Source organism: Dasypus novemcinctus, chromosome 5, assembly GCF_030445035.2.
Source record: "Dasypus novemcinctus isolate mDasNov1 chromosome 5, mDasNov1.1.hap2, whole genome shotgun sequence".
NCBI classification, from domain to species: domain Eukaryota; kingdom Metazoa; phylum Chordata; class Mammalia; order Cingulata; family Dasypodidae; genus Dasypus; species Dasypus novemcinctus.
In genome coordinates this window covers 77449843-77469373 of record NC_080677.1, presented here as the reverse complement: position 1 = coordinate 77469373, position 19531 = coordinate 77449843, and the positions used below count along the sequence as shown (strand labels likewise).

General features: G+C 38.1%; 2 protein-coding genes across 3 annotated transcripts in view; both read left to right on the top strand.

Annotated features, from left to right (window-relative positions):
* Positions 1–19531, top strand: part of CCDC146 (coiled-coil domain containing 146) — a 314795-nt gene that overhangs the window by 49099 nt on the left and 246165 nt on the right. The gene's annotated exons all lie outside the window — the stretch shown is intronic.
* FBXL13 (F-box and leucine rich repeat protein 13) overlaps positions 1–19531 on the top strand; it is a 330038-nt gene that overhangs the window by 295720 nt on the left and 14787 nt on the right. The window lies entirely within an intron of this gene.

Here is a 19531-nt window from a genome sequence, read left to right as displayed (position 1 = left end):
TATTTAATTATTAGTTGCACAAGGTCAGCTGTTCTATTCAAGTTCACATTAAAAAAAATCTTTTCTCTTTCTCATCATCCCTCTTTTATGCCTTCCTACTTTTGGCACACGTGTGAGGTGTGTGTGTTGTGGTTTATAACTAGTTTTGCCTTTTCCAAGGTTCACACTTCTGGACACGTGGTAATTTTTTTCCTCTGTGGCTCCTCAGCCCAATGATTAAGTTCCAAAAGATGAAGACAAGGGGGAGGAAAAAGTGACACATAAGCCACTTTCACAATTCTTTATAAAAGAGACAGGAAGAAAGTAAAATAAGGTAATTAAATTGAGATGTTTAGATTATCCACAGTTTATCAGGAGTTTTTTCTCTCTCATTACTTATAAAAGGTAAAATAGGAGTTTCTACTTTTTAACACAAGATATTCAAAATATTCCTAATTCATGTAAAAAAAAAATGGAGGAAAAGTTTTACCCTGGTTAGGTTTTGCAAGAGTCATGAACATAATAAGAATAAAAGATTACCTCATTTTAGTGTTTCACTGAAAACCACAGCACATGCAGCCTAAGTGTCTTGAGCCTCAGATGTAGTGACTTTTAGAACCTGGATTTAATTACTTTCTCCAACTTCAGTTCATCTTTTCTGAGAACATTAGCTGTTCAATGAATATGTCAAACCAAAATTATTTGGAGCTCTTGAAAGGCACATACATTTTGGAAGAGATTTTTGATACAGCAGTCATTGAACATTTCTTGAAAAATTTTTCCTTGCTTTTTTTATGAATTTAAAGAATAGACTGTCAAGTTTGGCAAAAGAACTAATTGGGACGTTGCCATACACATAAAGTAAAAATTGTTTTACATTGATTTGCTAGCAACAATCAAATAAAAACAATTATTTACATTTTATACTTCTTCATCTAGTTTGTATTCTCTTGCCCTTTTTTTTTTGCGAATAAAGTGTACTATAGAAACATTATTGTAATATGCACACACATGAATATGTATATTTTCTTTAGGCAGGTTATTTGGAAATGAAAATTTTGCAGCTGACAAAAATTTCTGATTATTTCAGTGTTGGTAGGTTGAAGTAGTTGATTCAAAGAGGTCATTAGAGAGGGGAAAAGCAGGTTCCATTTTGGCCCCTCACAAGAACTTACACTTGTGTATGAAATGAAAAGTGTGCATATTCATGTGTGTTTATATGTAAATATGTATGTAAATATACTTATATGTGTATAAACTTTATCATGATAGATTATATGTGTATACATAGATTGCATATTCCACATGTAAATATGTATGTAATTGTGTACCTCCATGTCTAGTATGTGCATATAAGGGCTTAAATACAGTTAGCAAGCAGGTAATCCTGACAGCCAAATTCCTCCTACTGGAGATAATTTGGAACATACTTTTGGAAGAAATAATTTACTCATTTTTCCTCCTAGAAATGAATCAATACATATTGCAGAGGCACTTAAATTGTAATTGACTAAATAAATGTATGTATATAATTGCTTTTAAAATTCTGTAGCACTACAAAAATAATGTCGTTATTCTTGCGAATAGTTTAATAAACTAGGTAAAAAATAAAATGGGTCATTATTTTTCATTGAGATTATAATTTGGAATATTATACCAATTAATTTAGTATGATACCTAGGATAGTGATTTACCCACTTAGGCACTTAATAATTAGCACCGTTTCCTTTGACAACTTACATGTGTTCCTAAGCCCCAGGAGGGAGAGTTTTTCACCTTTGTTCAGCCTGAGTCTGTATCAACCTCTCCTCTCTCACAATCTCAATCACAGTATGCAATATGTCAGTATACCACAAATGCAGTTGTCTGTTTGAGCCCTCTTCCCTCCAACCCATGTGTAGCTAAGACTCGTCAAGAGGGTCTCCAGGGAAAACTGGACAGATGGAACATTCCTTTTGAATCCATGGGTGCTGGCTGAATCAATAATGTCCAAAGGGCTGAAAAATGTGAAGTAGCTTTGAATTCAAGTTTGAGAACTGGAGGAGCCAAGAACTGAGAGCTAATGATGAGCTGGGCAGATAGGCAGCCAATGCTGGTGAGCCCTGAACTGTGTCTGTCATGGGCACATTCTTCGGCTCTCTTGGGCATGTGGGCAGACTGTGCTCACACACATGGTGCCTGCGGCTGCCCCAAAGTTCAAACACTTGGCCACATCCACTCAGTCAACTGCTTGAGCTTTTAAAATATATTGCTAGGATATTGTTTGTAATCACCAAGTTGGAAAGATTTAGATAATTAGGTTACTCTATTACTTCCAGTAAGACCATTCTTGAACTGTCAAAGTTGGATGAATTAATTTTGTAAAAATGTGACTTCTTATTCAGTGAATGAAATGAAATAATTTTGGATTGGACTTTTTATGTAGTGGACACTGAGGCAATCTGTTCAGTAGTTGTTTTTATATATATATATATATATATATATATAATAAACTTTTAAAAAGAAGTTTTAGAATACAGAAAAGTTATATAAAAAGTATAGGGGATTCCCATACTCCAGCCCCTCTGCCTCTCACATTTTCCCCTATTAATAACATCTTACATTAGTGTGGCACATTTATTACAATTGATGAACAAATATTGCAGCATTGCTACTAACCAAGGTCTATAGTTTACATCTTGGTTTACATTGCACTGTAATTTTATAGATTTTGACAAAATGTATAATGGCCTGTATCTGCATTGCAATATCATGCAGAACAATTCCAATGCCCTATGTTCCACCTCTTTTTCTCTCCTCCTCCCCTCAGAACCTCTGGTAACCACTATCTTTATATCACTCTTACAAATTCTTCAATTACTATAATAATAAGCCCACTTTGCTCCATGGTTGCATTCCTCAATCTTGAGGATACTGGGATGGTGATGCCTGCTCTGCTTCAAATTAAGAGGGGGTTTGGATCTTATGGGGCAGATGGAAGGAACTGTATTGCTTGCAGTTGTATTTGCTTTTTGGGATGGGGGTTATCCATTATCATCATTTTGTTAGTTGTCTTGGGTGAGTCTGATGGATTGGAGAGTAGGTGTTGGCTGTAACTCTGCTAAGATTCAGGGCTCAACCGGCATATGAACAGACCAAAGATTTAAGTCTCCAGGACATATATTTAATGGGTATAGTGCTAAGTATAGGCTCAAATAAAAGGGATAGAAGAATCATGTGTAGGGAAATTGTAAATGAGTCTAACTCTGTTACATTGGGGAAATAGGTTATCCTATATTCCAAGGTAAGGCCCACCTTACCACTAAGGATTTTATGGGGTTGTTTGTCTTGCCTATAGTGACCAGATGTCTCCAGAGTCCTCAGGAGCATCCCTGTTTGACTATGTTTACTGTGGTAATTAGTGAAATCTGCCTGAGATGTGCATATGTGCAATTTCTTGAATGACCTCCCAACTCACTTTGAAATTTCTTAACTGTAAAAACTCTATCATATTTAATGTTTCCCCCTTTTGGTCAAGGTATTTTTCCAAATGCATCACTGGTTGGCTCTTGGGTAGTAATCCCTCAGTGCCAGGGAGGCTCATCCCTGGGAGTCATGTCCATGCTGGGAGAAAGGTAGGAAGTTTATTTGCTGAGTTTGGCTTAGAGAAAGGCCACATTTGAGTAACAAAGAGGGGTTTAGGAGGTAAATTTTAATAGTTATTAGTAGGCTAAGTTTCAATTTTACAAGTCTAAGATTGTAAGTAAAAGCATGAATATTGAGGGCTTGATATATTAGTCTGTTTTCTTTATTAGGCACTGTCACTTTCTAGAGATTCTTGTCACTCTATTTGAGAATGCAACAGGACTCCCCAGGATGGGAGTTTAAAATTTTATTGGTTATAGTATGGTTCTCCGCCCTCTGAGATAACACCCTAAGACAAGATGAACACATTCATATTCCACAGAAACATGTCCTAGGTGCACCTTTCCCTACACATTTCCCTCCCCCCAACCAACACCCTGCACAAGTGACCCTCCTCTGCCATAGCTGCCAAAAGAACACTCCTACAATTGTTTTCTCAACCACAATCCTCAACCTCCCCAAAGTTCACCTGTTCCTTCCTCCAGCCCTTAACCCCAGCTTCATGAGTCCAACCCACCTTCCCAACCCTGCTCACAAACTCCACTCAATCCCACTCAAATTGCTGCACCACCATCACCCCTGTCCATTGCAAAAACACTCCCATCCACCTTATCATAGATTATGCCCAGACTGAGCATCAGCTCACCATTCTCTACTCCCTTTCTATCTCCTGGTAATCTATCTTACAGACTCTATGTCCATTTTGTAAAAGCAGAAATCTCTTCAAAATTAAAAAGAAATGATGAGGCTAGATCTGTTGGGACAGGCAATTAATATTTTGTGGCAATTGTAAGCTAACATTGGTTTAGCATCTACTACATGCCATGTGTTTCCCATGTATTAATCTGATTAATTTTCATAATTGCCTTACAAAGTAGGTAATATTTTCACATTTGTTTTACAGAAGTTAAAAATATTGCCCAAAGTTATGAAATTCTAATTTCAAAATTAGACATTCTGAAATGTCTAATTCCAGAATGTCCCTCTTAGCCATAATACTAAGATAAGGGTATGTAGAAAGCTTTGGAAGGAGTCACTTGAGGGACTAATCCAGAATGGAAATGTCAAGGAAAGCTTATCTGTTGGAGAATTACTCTAATAAGAAATGGAGAAGTTTTTATAATTGAATGGCAGAGAGGAGAGAGGACAAGTTCAAGACTAAAGGTAGGAGGGAAGCGGACTTGGCCCAATGGATGGGCATCCGCCTACCACATGGGAGGTCCACGGTTCAAACCCCGGGCCTCCTTGACCTGTGTGGAGCTGGCCCATGCGCAGTGCTGATGTGCACAAGGAGTGCCGTGCCACTTAGGGGTGTCCCCCGCGTAGGGGAGCCCCACGCGCAAGGAGTGCGCCCTGTAAGGAGAGCCACCCAACGTGAAAGAAAGTGCAGCCTGTCCAAGAATGGTGCTGCACACACAGAGACCTGACACAGCAAGATGACACAACAAAAAGAAACAGATTCCCGGTGCCGCTGATAAGGATAGAAGTGGTCACAGAAGAACACACAGTGAATGGACACAGAGAGCAGACAACTGGGGGGGGGGGGGGGGGGGAAGGGGAGAGAAATTTAAAAAATAACTAAATCTTAAAAAAAGACTAAGCCTGAACAAGGGCAGGGACAATAAGGTTGGAGAGAAGGAAATGGACTGGAGAACATTTAGGTAGTTCTTAATAAAATCCATGGAATTGTTGATAGTTTTGAATTGGGGGACAAAGGTGAAGATGTGGTTAAGGATGATGCCCATGCATCTGGCTTGGCTACCTGGGAGGTTTATGGTACCCTCAATATTTTTATGTCTTATTCCACAGCCAAGTCACATAGTCAGGGCTATGAGCTACTACTTCCTGTTCTGTATTTTGGCATTTGTTGTTGTACTTTCTTTTCCTGGAAGTGATTTTGTCCTTGTGTCCTCTAAGCTCTCTTCATCCCTCTACTCCTATGACAGAGTATGTTGAGCATCCCTTCATCCACTTTTACTCTCCAGAGGCTCATGGCAGCTGCACGTAGGCTAAGGGAGCTCCATTAGCTTTTATTTCTGTTTTCACTCTTACAGGTAATTTGAAGTTTGTAGTTTTCTGTCTTCTGGGAATGCTGAATGCACAGTTCCTGTGCAGTTTTATTTGTTCTCTTTGTGGACTTTAGTTTTTTTTTTGAGGGGGTGGGATTCAGATTTAGATAACTGTCTTTGTTCTCCAAACACCAAACATGGCTTTCTCTTATTAATTATGAAAGAAGTATCACTGGCAGAGATGGACATCTGCTTTTTAAAGCCCTGCAAGCCAGAATGCACTGGATGGTACTTATAACTACAAAAGACAAGAGGCATGTGGTAGCTGGTAGGCCTCATCTTCTCTCTTGTGTCTTTTCTACCTGCCTTGTGGCTTATATTCTTTACAAGTGGTTTACTGGTACCCTGTAAATGACACCAATGATAAATTTTAAGGGTGCAGCATAATCGAGGATCATAGGTCAATGCCATGCAATCTATCACAAAATTATGTGACAATTTTGTTTATGGGGTATAAGAGCAGTAGATGCTGAACCTCCAGTTTACCCATTGTCCTCTTAAGGCCCTTCCTTTACTGAGACTTAATCTTACCCTCACTGCTTAGAAGCTTAAGACAAGTTTCTTTTCTCCTTCAGTCATCCGTGTGTTTCAGTCTCTTATTATCTATCTCTTGGGTTACAAAGTTTTGATTCTCATTTTTACTGAAACTTTAGTAACAGATTTATCTCAATTTACAAATAGAAAGAGATGAAGAGAGGAAGGTCTTATAAGGAACAAGGGACTGGAAAGGGGGTGGCTGTGTGGGGCAAGTCATGAGCTATTTCATAGTTGGAAGGACATCAGGGAAGACCTACTGCTGTTCATTTGGCTCTCATCTTGACCCAGGAATGCTCATTAAGTCAAGTGGTTCTGCAGATGTGGGTCTGCTCCAGTCCAAGTGGGGACCAAGGGTATGGGAATCTCAGTCCTGAACTCTGTACTGCTTGTTTAGAGAATGGAAAACTCTTAGAGCTAGCATGGAGCCTCTGCATAGATATTCAGGTCAGAAAGGACCACAGATACCCACCTCATTTAGCTCCAGTACTTGTCTGAGTCTTCCTCTCCCAAAATGGCCTGTTCTTCTGGATATTTCTCTAGAGTATAAGAAATGTTGGGTTCATGTCCCCAATAGCTGAGAACTGAATTTCTCTTGAATGACTCTTTTCTAATCTTAAACTCTTATTTTTAGTCACTAGCCTTTCTGACTAATTATAACATGCTGTTTATGCAAGATTCTCATCAATCACTTTCATCAGTTGTGAGACTCTACTCCCCTAGTGCTCAACCAAAACTGATTTCAGTGGCCTTTGGCACATACTGACTTATAAGGCCAAAAGTGAATTAAATGTGCTGGTTCCACATCGCAAAATTAAAAAAAAAAAATCAACATTGATTTCTATGTGGTTTCCAAGATTAAGTCACTCAGGAATTGTCAAAGCATGATATTTCAATAATTCCACCTCTTCTCCAGGAATAAAGTTATGTTTATGGGTTACAAGGGAAGCAACAAACAGGTTCATTTCCAATGGCCTGAATCCTTGCTTCTGTATAGCAGAAGCTCTGAAATCTCTCCTCTGTGAGAGTATCCAGACATCTAGATACTTTATTGCTTGGCTGTACTGCACAGGGAAATTCATCACTTCATCTAATCCTCCAAGTTACCATCAGGAAATGATTGAATAATTGGTCAATGATGAAGATCCCAGAGGGTCTCACATTCAGAATCATTTTACAGGGTCTTGTTTGGGGGGAGCACATCTGATAAACCTCATTTTGAACCTCTCCCTCCCCCCCACCCCCAACAAACCTGGAAAAATTAAAAGCTTTCTTTCATGAAGCTTTCATGAAGCTGTGCTCCATGGCTATCCATGCCAAGAATGGTCTTGCAGGCTTTATTAACAAAGCAATACCCTCAGGAAACTCAAGGAATCTGGAATCACAACCCCCTGTCTAGATACCTAGGCACTATTCTCCCTTCAAAGGCTATGAGCTAAAGAAATAAGCTCTGTGTCTCCTGACACTAGTGGTTCCCAATTGTAGAAGCAGTTCAATAGAGTAAAATTTAAATTTGCCAGACTTCAAAGGATGTGGGATTTGACAGCTTGTCAGTTTCCCACAATCTGTAAGGGTCCAAGGGATACTGGAGTCATAGGTACCATGTTTATTTGGATGAGAAACTGCTGAAGCTGAGAACACCCCATGCTGGTGCTGGCTTCTTGCCCATTCCCACTGGGTAGAACCATTCTTGGACAACTGAATTGCTGCTCAACTCACTAAAGGAAGGCACATATCTGTTATTTTCATGTTGAACATCCACAGAGAAGAGCTATTAGAGAATGTGTTAAAAGGAAGATGATCTTTAGGAGGCCTCTCCCACCCTGTAAGCTGCCCCGGGAACATTAGTTTATGCTATGTGAGATGAAACTTGCCAAGAGTTAAATAAAACCTGTCAGATTGTCTGAAGGCAAATATAAAAAGGCAGGAAAAATAAACATCAGAATTTCACTATCATACTAATAGCATGAATATATATATATAATTATATATATTTTTTGCTTCTTAAACATAAGTGGCCAAAAACACATAAGTGGTTTTGATACTCTTCCATGCAGCATGCCTTGCCTTTGCTTACTGTACCTCACCTAACACAAATTGAGGGCTTGGTAGTGGCATATCTCACAGGGGCTATGATTTCTTCACACTTATTAACATAAGGTTTTTAATAACCCAATCAACTTCCAAATAAATTCTGTATAATATATTTTCTCATTCCCAAGCCTTCATCATATTGAAGGTATTGTTCCTAAAGACTTAAAGCAGCAGACTGGGGGTTGTTCCAGTATCTCTCTGGTTCCACCATCTCTCTGGTTCCACCATTAACAGGTAAAGCCATCAGGGTGTTATGTTTGCCAAGTGCTTTTAGAGTATGTATTTTCTTTCCATCTTCCAATAAGCCTGTGAGATAGGTAGACAGTTGTTTTTATTAGCCTTGTATAGATGAGGTTAAGTGACTTGCTCAAAGAGACAAAGACAACTTCAAATCCCAGGTTTTGTAATATTTTTCTACTAGATCAGCAGACTCCCTTGATTAGATCACCTCTTATTACATTATATCCCCAAATGGGCGGTCAAAGCAGCACCGAGGTTCATGAATCCATTATTTCCTAGAAGAGTTCACAAGAGGACAGGGTGATTTTGTCTTTAGAGTAAAAGTGCTGAGTCACCAGTTTTCGGGGAAAGAATGAGAAACAGAACATCAAGTGGGGTGGCTGGCTGTGTAAACAAAAGTCCATCAGCTCTTTCAGGCTGGTTATTGTAGCTTAAGTGACTTCCCTGCCCTTCTTGGCCCACAAAGACTCCTGCAAGTCTTTGTCATTGTATCAGGTAATTGTACCACTGGGCACCCAATTTTTTACTTATCTTAGAGAAATGGGAAAAATGTGGATTATACTACAGGCCACCAGAAAAACACCTGATTGCCCTTTGGGTAGCTTCACTCTGACTCACTTCTGTTTTGGAATGAAAGTCTGAAGTTTGAAATTTGTCAATCTTTTTTTCACAAATTCTAATTACCAAATACAACTCAAAGATATTTTGTTTGGGTCTTCCCCTTGACTTCTTTCCTTTTAATTTTTTCCCCAGTACATATTCCCTTTCAGTGTTTATCCCATTCTGTCCTTTAATTTCCTCCCTCTTTGATTTCATTTTTGTACCTGTCATGCTTTATATTTATATTTACTTGATTTTACCAAATACCCAACATCTATGCAGCTAGGAAGTCACCAGCATTTACAGACAACCAAAATGTACTGATGAGTTGTGGTGGCAAGGCCAGACTTCCCAGCTCAGTGTGACCCAGTCACAACCACTCTCACCTGCTCTTATGCCTAATGGCAACAAGGTCACCATTGGAGGAGTATACCTCTACACCTCATGGGATATATAAGGCCCCCAAACTGGAGTTTTGTATTCAATTTATAACTCAAAATTGTGAAAGTTGTATTTCAGCCTTTGAGAAAACCAAGCATTATTCCAGAAAAGGAGCAAGACTATTTATTTCAGCATCAGAATATTAGAACTTTTATTTAGATTTATTTTTGTCTCATATATTTTATTTGTTTTATGTTTTATTACATACAATATATATTAGAACAGTTGTGTGTCTATATAATTTACAAATTACATCAATAACATTTATTGGGAGTGCTGCTTGAACATTTTTTTACTGTGGGGTACATGATTTTTTAAATGTCACAATCATAGCCTTAGAGAAGTGAATACAAATAACAGTACTAACTACCATTTACTGACTGCTTACTATGTGCCAGGTACTGTTCAACTGCTTTGTTCTTATTGACTCATCTAGTCTCCCCAACAACTCATGACCTAGGTACCATATTCTGGTGTAATTTTATTGCCATTTTGAAGATGAGAAAACTGAGACACAGAGAGGAAGGATCTGAACTCTGACCAATGGGCCCCCAAACCCTGTACTCTTAACCATCCATATACTGTCTCTAAGCAGTTATTTATTTTTTTAAAAGATTTTATTTTTTATTTATTTCTCTCCCCTTCCCCATCCTCACCCCCCCCCCAGTTGTCTGTTCTCTGTATCCATTTGCTGTGTGTTCTTCTGTGTCTGCTTATATTCTTGTCAGCAGCACCAGGAATCTGTGTCTCTTTTTGTTGTATCATCTTGCTGCGTCTGCTCTCTGTGTGTGCAGCACCACGCATGAGCAGGCTGCACTTTCTTTCACGCTGGGTGGCTCTCCTTACGGGGTGCACTCCTTGCACGTGGAGCTCTCCTATGTGTGGGACACCCCTGCGTGGCACAGCACTCCTTGGGCGCGTCAGCACTGTGTGTGTGCCAGCTCCACACGGGTCAGGAGGCCCTGGGTTTGAACCCTGGACCTTCCATGTGGTAGGCAGACGCTCTATCCGTTGAGCCAAATCCGCTTCCCTCTAAGCTGTTATTGAACAAAGTAAGGGGATGAACTAGACTGAATGTTCAAAGGGCAATTTATGAGGGCTCATTCTCCTCACTCATAAGTTAAGAGGCATTCCCCCCATTTCCTCAAGATACTCTCCCATTTGGAATTTCTGCATGCCAAGTATTAGAGCCACAAGATAAATTAGATGTGGATTCTGTCCTCAAGACAAGTATAAATAGCTAAAATACAGGTAAAAAGTGAGAAATGCCAAATAAATAAATAAATAGCTATAGGAATTTGGAAGAGACATTTCTTCCAGAGGGAAGAGCTGGGGAAAACTTTATAGATTTGAACTGGCTTGAGGCTAAAGCTTATCCCCCAAATTATCATAATCTTGTAACGAATTTCATCATAAAAGTATCTTTGGAAATATATGATAGGCCTTGGCCTTGCTCCTTTCCCCTTTCTCAGAGTCTTGTCTGTATTTAAAAGCGGGGTGCTCCTTGCTCATCCTAGTTGTTTCCCACACCCCACAGGGAAGGTGGGAATGCAGGAATGCCATGTCGCCAGGAGGGCAGCCCCAGGCTCTGCATAGTTCGTTTGTGGTGACAATGCCCAGACTTCCCAGCTCACTGTATGTGCCACAACCACTCCTGGTTGCTCTGATGCCTAGTGGCAACAAGGCCACCTGCAGAGGAGTGTAGCTCCACACCCTATGGGGTAGATGAGGCTCAAAAAACTGGAGTTTTATATCCATTTTATAACTTAAAATTGTTGAAGTTGTATTTCAGCCTTTGAGGCAGCCAAAAACAACCATTACAGAAAATGATTCTTCACAAAACAAGTTTTTTTCAGAATTATCAACAGACAAGAAAAGGAAAAACCCTGGGATTAGAGCTAATCAGGATCTAATGAGGCAAATAGTCAAGAGATGGTGTCATGAGTAAACACCAGGAGGTGAGTATTTTTAAGGCTGGAGCTGCCACCTGTTAAGGTGGTTTAAATCAGGGTTTTGGCAGAAGCACATTATTGTGACAGTAAATGTGAGTGAAACTCAGTCTCCTCTACATACCCAAAATAGGAATGTAGTCATTAAACCTCCACACTGTGACTCAGCTCAGAAGATACAAAGAAGAAATTACTTAACTCACTAAGAGATTTGGAGGTTTTCTTCAAGCCTGTCAACCCACAGCAACATTGGCTGATATATGCAATACGTGATACATGATGGGAGCCAAACTTGATAACTTTCACAACTTTGCCCCCTTTTCACTGTAAAAGGTTTTGACTTGCAAGAAGTTTAGTATAGCACTTTCCAAGAAAAGAAAACCAAGTGCACTGATATATGTGTATATGATTCTGCAGTACTAGAGCCAGAAGTATTTATCTGTAAGGGGGGTAATGGAATTTCATGAGTGATTATGTTGAAACATGGATGGAGACTTAACTACTTCATATGAGTTACATACCTCTAAAGGAAAATATGAATTATAAGAGAGAAAAAGTCCTGACTTCAGTTCTTGGATCAGCCACTGATTTAACATTAAAACCTTGGATTAATATTTAAGCCTCATATATTCCAGGATGAGAATAATTCTACCAAAAATGTATCACAGGCTTTATAATTATTTTTATAAGTTATTCTTTAATTTAAAAACTCAGAGAAAGTTCAGCATCAAATAATACTAGAGCTTAAAAGGTTTAAAGCAGAACTGATTCTGGCAGTCCAAGACATTGAGATTAAGACACTAAGAGACTTCAGTCTTCCATTAACGCTTGTTCTTTTAATGAATTATTCTTATAAAGTTTTTTTGCTTTAAATTTTTCTTGGTTCCTTGAACTCTATCCATTCTCTAAGTAGAAAACAATGTTTTCTTATTCCCTACAACATAAGAATCCTTGTATTATCAAAAACAGAATTCTTCAAATTCTTCAACACAGTTATAAAGGATTAATCAGCCAACTAATATTTATTGAGAGCCTATTATGTTCGAGATATGAAGGTCGGGGAGAAAAGTTTATATAAACTAGCAGAGGGGGTTCCTGCCCTAATCAAGATGGCAGAAAACAATGCTTCAGGGCTCTGTACCCCATGGAAGCAAGAACTGACAGAAATATTGTTCTCAAAGCTCCAGGAAATAACTGAAGACTTAGAATTACAGTAACAAAGTGAGTATCAAATTTAAAAAAGGCTACTTAAAAGTGGTTTGGGTACATAAATATTTAGTACAGCTATTTCTTCTTGGTGAATTACCCCCTTTATTAGTATATAATGACCTTCTTCATCCCTTATAACAGTTTTGCATGTGAAATCTATTTTGCCCGATATTAGTATCACTACTTCAAGCTCTTTTTTGGTTGCTATTTGCATGGAATAGCTTTTCCCAACCTTTTACTACCCCCTGCTCCCCACCAGATGGCTCCCTCATCTGTTTTGCGCCTTGTTTTTCTTGTTGTCTGCTTGTATTTTATCTTTTCTTTAGGAAGCACCAGGAACCAAGCCTGAGACCTCCCATGAGGAAGGCAGGCACTCAACTGCTTGAGCCACACCTACTCCCCCAGCCTTTCACTTTTAACCTGGTTGTGGGTTGTATCCTTATATCTGAGGTGGGTCTCTTGTGGATGGCTCATATTTTTAAAATCCATTCTATCATTCTATGTCTTTTGATTTGGGAATTCAAACCACTAACATTCAATGTTATTACTATAAAGGCATTATTTACTGTATCCATTTTGTCCTTTGGCTCTCTGTTGTCATATCATTCTGTTGTCTGTCTTCTTATTCTTTAGTTTACTCTTCCTAATAATTTTAATTTCTAAACTATTCTCCAAATCTCTTCTCCTTGTTTCTTCCTTTTAGGCTGTAGCACCCCCTTTAGTATCTCTTGTAAATCTGGTCTTTTGGTAACATATTCTATCAGTTTTTGCTTGTCTGTGAAGACTTTGAACTCACCCTCATTTCTGAAGGATAATTTTGCTGGATACAGAATTCTTGGCTAGCAGTTTTTCTCTTTCAGTACCTTATACATCATACTACCTTCTTCTCTCCTCCATAGTTTCTGATGAGAGCTTGGCACTTAATCTTATCAAGTTTCTCTTGTATGTGATGCTTTGCGTTTCTCTTGCTGTTTTAAGAATCCTCTCTTTATCTCTAATATTTGTTAATCTGAACGGTAGGTATCTCAGGGTAGGTCTATTCAGATTTATTCTTTTGGATATTGATATTTATGTCCTTCATAAGGGTTGGGAAGTTTTTGTTCATTATTTCTTCAAATATTCTTTCTAGCCCTTTTCTATTCTTTTATGCATCTAACCTGAATGCCCCAAGATACATGAGGCACACATTGGCAACACTGAAGGGAGAAATAAATGTCCCTAAAATACCAGTTGGAGACTTCAATACACCAGTCTAAGTATTTGATAGAACACCCTGACAGAGGATAAACAAACATTATCTTGAATAATAAGATAAATGAAGAAGGCCTAACAGACATCTATAGAATATTGTACCCAGGTGCATCAACTGATGGATAAACAAACTGTGGTGTATACACGCAATGGAATATTATGCAACAGTAAGAAGAAATGAAGTTGTGAAGCATATGACAACATGCATGAATCTGGAGGACATTATGTTGAGTAAAATAAGCCAGACCCAAGGACAAATACTGTATGATTGTGCTATTATGAACTAATTATACTGTGTAAACTTATGGAGTTAATAATTAGAATATACGTCACCAGAAAATAGGATAGAGAATGGAAAGCTGAAGGTTCATCTGTGCAGAATATTTAAAAGGTTGTTTGTACATCTTTGGAAATGAATAGAAACAGTTAAAGCATATCATAGTGTTTGTAACTAGCAGAGCTATTGTATGGGTAGGATAGTGGTTGGAAAAGGAAAGTCTAAGGTCATGTATATTCCTGGAAGGAAAGCCAGAAGCTGCAACGTGGAAATGTGTAAGACAGTAAAACCTCATGTAAACATCAATATGGGTGATACTGCATATCACTGTTTTTACAAAAATATAAATACAAATATACTAGAGAGAAGGAAAGAGAATAGCAGTTACGTACACTGGGCAAGGCATAGCGAGATTGAGAGTGATGAGTTTTGTTTTTTGTTTATTATTATTGGAATAATGAAAGTGCTCTGGGAGTGATTGGGATGATGAATGCAAAAACATGTGATTACACTGAATACCACTGATTGTACTCTTTGGATGGATTTATGCTTTATTAATATGTATCAATAAAATTGAAAAAAAAAGCCTAAAAAAAAGAAAAATATTAACATACAAAATAAACTAGAAAGATGGAAATGAAATAGTGGTTATGTTTGCAGGAGAAGATGAGCTTGAGAAGTGACCATTAAGGGGTATGGTTATTTATGTTTGTTTATTATTACATTTAATATTGGAATAAGAAAAATACTCTAATGGTGATTGAATTGGTGAATGTACATCTATGTGATTATACAAAATACCATTGATTGCACACATTGGATAGATTCTATGCTTTATTAATATGTATCAATAAAACTGATTACAATTTTAAAAATTAACTTTGCAGACTAAAGCAGCTGAAGGTTTACAAAAAAAAAGTGGTTGGGTCTTGGGGCACCCTGGCTGGCACCTTTCACATCCCTTATCAGCTCCTTGTGGAGCCGGCCCATTCTCCCTGTATGGATCCCTGGTCCTGGGTCTAGAGGAAGCAGAGTAACCCTTGTGCATATACTGGGAGCATATTTATCTGCCCCAACCTGTCTGGTGGTGCCCTGAGGGACTCACTGTTCCAGAACCTGCCCTGAATATAGAAGGTGACTCACAGAACTCTTCACATAATGCTGTGCGAGAATAGTCAAATTGTACTGCCTAGGGCAAGGGATTGCTGCCTGTAGGACATACTGTGCAATGCCTTGTAGAGTGAGGAAACTGTTTCCTAGGAAAGAGGGGACATCAGGAACCATGTAAATGGAGGAATTCCCAGGGCCACATGAACATGCCCAAAACAAGACTCATGCAAAGAAAGACATGCTTTGGCCTGGAGCTATTTTTTAAACTCATTGTACAGATAACCTCTGAAGGAGAACACATAAGCCAATAAACACGGACTGGTAAAGCTGTTTTCTTTTTCAACATCATCTTTTTTTTTTTTTTTTTGACAATCAAGGAAAGTGTGTCATAATATAGTTGGGTACCAGCTTAAGGAACAGATATTTCAGAGTCTAAATTCCAGCAATAACACAATGTATCAAAATATTCAAGTTTCTAACTAGAGAAGCAACTAGAAAGAGACCTCAAATAAAAGGGTCAACTCAGACCAGCAGAATATCTCAGCCTACATGTTGGATCACATGTTAAAAACTGCTCTTTGACCTTGAATAAAAGGGGGAAATGGCAAAGACAAATTAGATGATATGGCTAAGAGTCTTCCAAAAAGAATCGGAAGGTGCGCTTACGCACACCTCAGCAGGACCCCAGAAAAAGCCAAAGTAGATACAACTCTAGGTACTGGTTCTCCCGAAGGCTATGGAGATCCACAGGGTATGTAGTCATGGGAGATGGATTTAGAGCTCTGTGCCATGTCAGAGGACTCTATTTTGGAATTTGTGCTCCTGAGTGTGACGGAGCTGGACTCAGATGTGACTTTAAAAATAAATAAACTGTAATCCATAGTTAGTAGCAATGCTTCATTCAATATGTTCATCAATTGTAACAAATACACCACACTAATGAGGGCTGTTCATATGGTAAAGTGGGAGGGAGAGGAAATGGCATATGGGAACCCCTTATATTTTTTACCTAACATTTATGTAATCTAAAGCGTCTTTAAAAAAATTAAAAAAAGAAAGAAGCAATGTGTCACATACGAGGGAACCTCAATAAGGTTAAGTGCCAATTTCTCATCGCAAATCATGGAAGTAAAAAGGCAGTAGGAAGTCATATTTAAAGTGCTGAAAGCAAAATACTGCCAACCAAGAATACCATATCTGGCAAAACAGTCTTTCAAAAATGAGGGAGAGATTAAGACATTCTCAGGTAAACAAAAGTTGTGGATTTTCAATACTACTAGACCAGCCTTACAAGAGTAAAAAGAGCTCTGCAGAAAGAAAAGGACAATAGACAATAAATGGAAGCCACATGAAGAAATAAAGATCTTGCTGATATTAATGACAGGGAAAATAAATGCCAGTATTATTGTATTTTTGGTTTGTAACTCCATTTTTCACTTCCTACAGGATCTAAAATGCAAATGGATTTGTTAGGATAAATCAGTGGTTTTGGACTCATAATGTATAAACATGTAATCTATAATAAGAGCTACATGAGGTGGGGGGTGGAAAGGTTTGGGAAAGTAGTTTCTGTATACTATTGAAGTTAAATTGGTATCAATGCAAATAAGATTGTGTTATATATATACATTTATTTATTTTTATTTTATATTTTAAACAAATCAGTTTTATACACTTTAATAAATTATTCAGTTCATCCAAAGTGTACAATCAATGGTATTTCGTATAATCACATAGTTGTGCATTCATCATTTCAATCATTATTAGAGCACTTTATTTCAAAAATAATAATAAACAAAAAAAACAGACAAGAAAATTCCTTACCTCTCAATTCTCTATGACATAGCTCTATATTTAGAATGTTAAATTTAAGCCCTATGGTAAGTACAAAGAAAATATTGGACAGTATGCAAACTCATAGAGACAGAAAGTAGAATACAGGTTACCAGGGATGGAAGTCAAGGGAAATGGGAAGTTAATGCATAGTGGTTGTAGGCTTTTGGTTTGGAAATATGGTAATGGAAGTTGGTGAGGATACTGCAATATTATGAATGTGATTAATCCCATTGAACTGTATGCTGGGAGTGGTTGATTTGAGAAAGTTTAAGTTGTATAGATCTTTCCATAATTACAAAAAAGAAGAAAGGTAAGAGCATCAAAGGAGACACTGATGGGAAGTGGACTTGGCCCAATGGATAGGGCGTCCACTTACCACATGGGAGGTCCGTGGTTCAAACCCTGGGCCTCCTTGGCACGTGTGGAGCAGGCCCATGTAGTGCTGATGCACACAAGGAGTGCCGTGCCACGCAGGGGTGTCCCCCGCATAGGGAAGCCCCACATGTAAGGAGTGTGCCCTGTAAGGAGAACTGCCCAGAGCAAAAGAAAGTGCAGCCTGCCCAGGAATGGTGCCGCACACGCGGAGAGTTAACACAACAAGATGATGCAACAAAAAGAAACACAGATTCCCAGTGCTGCTGATAAGGATAAAAGCCATCACAGAAGAACACACAGCGAATGGACACAGAGAGCAGACAACTGGGGGTAGAAATAAATAAAAAATAAATCTAAAAAAAAAAAAAAAAAAGAGAGACACTGACAATTAAAGGCAATACCTTATCCTTGATGGGCTCTAGTAAGGGAGAAGAAAAGGCTCAAAAGGACATTTTTGGGACATTAAAAAAAAACAAAACTGGAACATAGGCTGTAAGCTTTGTATCAGTGTTAAATTTCTTGAACTTGATAACTGTACTGCCAGTGATAATTGCACTTAAATGAATATTCTTGTTCTTAGGAGTATACATGGCGGTATTAAGTATTCAAGGAGCATAATATAGACAATCTACACTCAAGTGCTTAGAAAACGGATTGCTATATAGATAGGTGATTAGACAGATAAATAGAATGATATGGCAAATGGGGCAAAATATTAAAATTGGTGGATCTGGGTCTCTGAAGAGCGCGGTGGGGTATGTTGGAATTCTCTGTATGAGTTTTGCATTATTTTTGTAGCTGTTCTGTACATTTGAAAGTATTTCAAAATAAAAAGTTAAAATAAAAAAACTATCAGAAATCCAGACAGTACCTCTAAGGGACTTTTGCATTCTCATTGGAAAGCTTTTTGAATCTCAAAGCTGAGATCACGCAAAGCTCGATTTCCCTCTGCATCACCTTAAGTGTGTTCTCTGCTTGATTATCTAAAATGACAGGGTCCTCATTATCTCATGACAAATTGCCCCTTCCAAATTTTGTCTTTACTTAGCCAACGTACAAGAATGAGTCAAGTATTATAAGCGCTGAATCAGTTGAAAAAGTAAGGTCTGCATGAGATCAGAGGAAAAAGGAATCACTATTAGCTGTTCTTGCCAGGAAAGGATGATGATTTAGGGTTTTGGTTTTTTTCCTTTCTATTTAAAATTTTTTCAAAAAATTTGATTTAGGGTTGAATACCAATATCTTTTAATTTTCTCCAGGCACAGAATTAATGTGTATCTTTATTATTGTTAATGTCATATGCAAATCTCGGTAAAGTTAAAATTTATAGAGGGCTTCTTATATGCCAAGCACCAAACAAAATTATATATACTGCCTTTCAAATAACACTGCATGTAAAATTTTATAGGTAGGTATGTAGATAGATAGATAGGTAATATACTTCCTTTGTGCTGGGAACCTTATCAGGCTTTATGTATATATTCTTTCATATAACCCTCACAACCACCCCTTTATATGGATGTTATTATTCCCATTTACCTAAAGAGACATTGATTGACAGTGGCAGAGCCAGGTTTCTCACCCCACTCTGTCTGATGTCATAGTCCAAATCTGATCTGTGAGTCTTAATGCTTTATTGCCTCTCCCAGAAATTGTTTCTCCTCTATTTACTTGCTAAAGAAAATGGTGGGCTGACTAGTTCTTTCCAGTCTTCATTTTGGCTAAAGACAAGAGGAAATTGGCATTAGCAGTGGGAGAGAAGCCCACTAGTGATTTTTCCGCAAGGGTTGTCACTGTCATGAAATGATACAATATTCCAGGTCCTTCCTTCAATTCCGAGAGGAAAATTACATGTTTGACAGACATCCATTTTCACACATAAATAAGAAATATCTTACCATTAACACATTAAGGTTATTAAAATCTAGTACTCATAACTAAAA